Raw genomic sequence first — 3,178 nt, forward strand, 5'->3', positions numbered from 1 at the left:
ATTAAATTTAAAAGTAAATATTCTAAATGATATATCTTGGACTTGCAAGAGATGGTTGCTAATTGGATGGATGCATCAATTATGTTTTCTATGCTTTGATCACTTTGCTGCTTTACTGACTTTATAGTTAACTAAGGCCAGGATGAGATACGTGCCTTTGCTCCTGTTTGAAGATATCTGTGAAATGAAAAGCTTAAAGGCAAAAGTAGAAGAAGAACAGGGCCAAAGCAATAGAAAGTGATTCCAAAGAATTTTGAGACGGAAATTCAATGGATCGATGTCAGATTGTCAGTAGTCTCGGTATGTGTTAGATGTGTGAAATTCTTAGTCAATTTTATACTCAACTTTGCAATCTTTCCCACAATTTCGTATGGAAAGACAGGATAGAGAGTACGGAATACCTATTACTCCTATTAGCCTTTATACGATAATTCTATCCATCCTTTTATTTTGACTGGAAACCTTGGTACTCAGTTCAGTTCTCGTTTATTACAAGGACATACCTCCGTTAAACTCTGATCCTTGCACGTGAGGACATAGTCCTACGTTCTGAATCTATTGTCATATGAAGATCAATCAACCTCAGTTTCCGGCTCCTTGGTTTTCTTCTTGCCCTTCCTATTTCTTCCCTGTTCAGATTCTGATTATTTAAATGTAGAAAAGTAACTTGTGATAAATAAGAAGCATAAAATTTACTCACACTATATCAACAAAGAAACACAGCTAAAAATCTACAAATAGAACAACACTAATCAAGCAAAAAAACAAAACAAAATGAGACTACTAATTTACTACTTTAATTAAATATAAAGCACCCTGCAAACAATCACCTATTAGCACACAATCAGCCAGCCCCTCAACTACAATCCTCATGACCCGCCTGCTTGCAATCTTTAGCTTTCCCAACCAACACCTAACGAACACCTAATAAACAAGCAGCAAGGTCAATGTTGTGTTGATTTACCTCGCCTCAACTTGAGCTACGACAGTTTGATGCAACAATGACTAGTTTTAAGAGTAGCACTATGATCAAATGCAGGCAAAACGTCAAGCTAAGGAGAACAAAACTCTCCCTGGCGTTAACCATAATAGGCTTGAGAAACACCACTCAAGAAAATCTAGGAAGCTCTCATTTTCAGAGCATGAAAAAGGAGACTATTCTCAAAATGTTTCTCCTGTTCCATAGGTGCCACAGGCAACCAAAACTCTATTTTCAGGGGAAAATTATGGCTCAAAGTAAAAGCAAATCAATCATTCCAATACAAACACACAAAGGAGGAAGAATTAAAAAACTTGGGCTACTCATGGAAGGTGAAAATGTAGATATAGCAGTACATAATTTGTCGTTCATTTATTTTAGAAGTAGATAAAAATCTCAGAAAAGTAAACAATACAACCTATGAAAGTAAACAATCATAAAATAGGGGAATGTACAAATATCAAGCCAAACTCCATTCTTCTCATCTCACAACCTTGTAAAACTGAAGTAACAAAAACTACCTATTATTTGATCATTCAAATTTTTTACCATAAATCTCCTGTAAAAAAAACAAAAATATGTAAAAAAGAAATAACAGATTAAAACCCTAAAAACTAGAATGCTAAAAAATCAACAAGTGAAAACCCCCAAATTTAGATATTATAATCGCAATCAATGGTACAAATTCGCAAATTTAAAAGCATAAATTAATTCCAATACTTGTTCAATTAAACATTAATTCAACCAAAAAAAACTGATACCCTAAAAAATTGACAAAATTTCGATACAAATCAGAACTTAAATCCAAAAAATCGAACAAATTAATACCTGAAGTTCAATCAATACCTGCGCGACTTGAGAGAGATGAAATCGCAAGAAGGTTAAGCAATTGCAGGAACAACGAAAATTGAAGACATTGAAGAAGATGAAGTCGGTTGAGAGGATTTGCAGGGAGAGAGAAAATTCGAAAGGAAGAGAGAGAAATAAAGAAAGCTGAAAATCGAGAAAGAGGGGTTGTCATTCAAATCGCCAAAATTACCAATCTACCATTATTTTTTGATTTGGTCGGGCGAGATCATGGCCGTTGGATTGAATTGATCAAGGGCTGAGATTAGTTCTCAGTTCTCATCTTAAGGGGTGGTTCTCACCGGATCCCGATTATATATATATATATATATATATATATATATATATATATATATATATATATATATATATATATATATATATATATATATATACTTACACTAAAGACTAACCGCTTTTACATACCGCACAAAACGATAGGTAAACATCGAAAAATAGTTGGTAATTCAATGGTATCATTTGAAACGTTTTATTAGTCTTTCCATTCCGATATTAGTTTTTATATTTTTATTTAAACTCGTGTGGTTCCCGGTTGATTGTTCAAATTTTAAATCTATGAATTTGCATCACAATTCTCCTACAACTAAAGACGCATTTCAACCAACTTTTGTTTAAAAACTTTTTTACAATAATAATCATATGTGTATATAGTACTCCTTCTGTCCCTTAATACTCGACCTGTTTTGACCGGACACGTTTGTCAATGCACAACTTTGACCACTAATTTCTTTAACAACATATTATAAAAATTTATAAAAATATTAATATTTGCAAATATATATTAAGATGAAGCCAACAAAATATTATAAACTAACATTTGTTTTCATATACTATAAATAAAATAGGGTCAAAGTGAATTATGTGAATAGTGCAAAAAGTCAAAATAGGTCGAGTATTAAGGGACGGAGGGAGTAGTACTCTGTATTGAATAATGACTATAATTTTTAAAAAATTATTTTTGAATAGGTAGACATATTAGGATTAGCCCACCCTCTCTTTCCCTAGAATATATAATTCTTATTATATAGGATTTTTTGGTATTTACTACCTTAAAAATACACCACTTTTGTATTTACTACCTTATGAAATTTTTATTATAAATTACTACCTTAAAGTATGATTTTTTTTGCAATCACTACCACTTTACGGTTTTCTCATTTTAAAATTGAGATATCTCATTCGTTTCTTAATCATTTTAAGTGATTCAAAGCCCATTCTTCTCGTTTATGTGTAACGATTCCATAGGGATCTTGCTTTTAACATTTTGTAAAAGGTTAAACATATTAAATATTATTTTTAAAACTTTAAAATATTTATGAATCACCAAACGAA

General features: G+C 31.6%; 1 long non-coding RNA gene across 1 annotated transcript; it reads right to left on the reverse strand.

The window, feature by feature from the left end:
• Positions 1 to 345: 345 nt before the first annotated feature.
• Positions 346 to 2,121, reverse strand: LOC130461876 (uncharacterized). The gene is made up of 3 exons (XR_008921830.1): positions 1,808 to 2,121; positions 831 to 924; positions 346 to 629 (listed from the first exon to the last, which is right to left on the reverse strand). It is a non-coding gene; the product is annotated as an uncharacterized lncRNA (long non-coding RNA).
• Between the last annotated feature and the right edge of the window lie 1,057 nt (positions 2,122 to 3,178).

Source organism: Spinacia oleracea, chromosome 5 (assembly GCF_020520425.1).
Source record: "Spinacia oleracea cultivar Varoflay chromosome 5, BTI_SOV_V1, whole genome shotgun sequence".
Taxonomy (NCBI): Eukaryota; Viridiplantae; Streptophyta; class Magnoliopsida; order Caryophyllales; family Amaranthaceae; genus Spinacia; species Spinacia oleracea.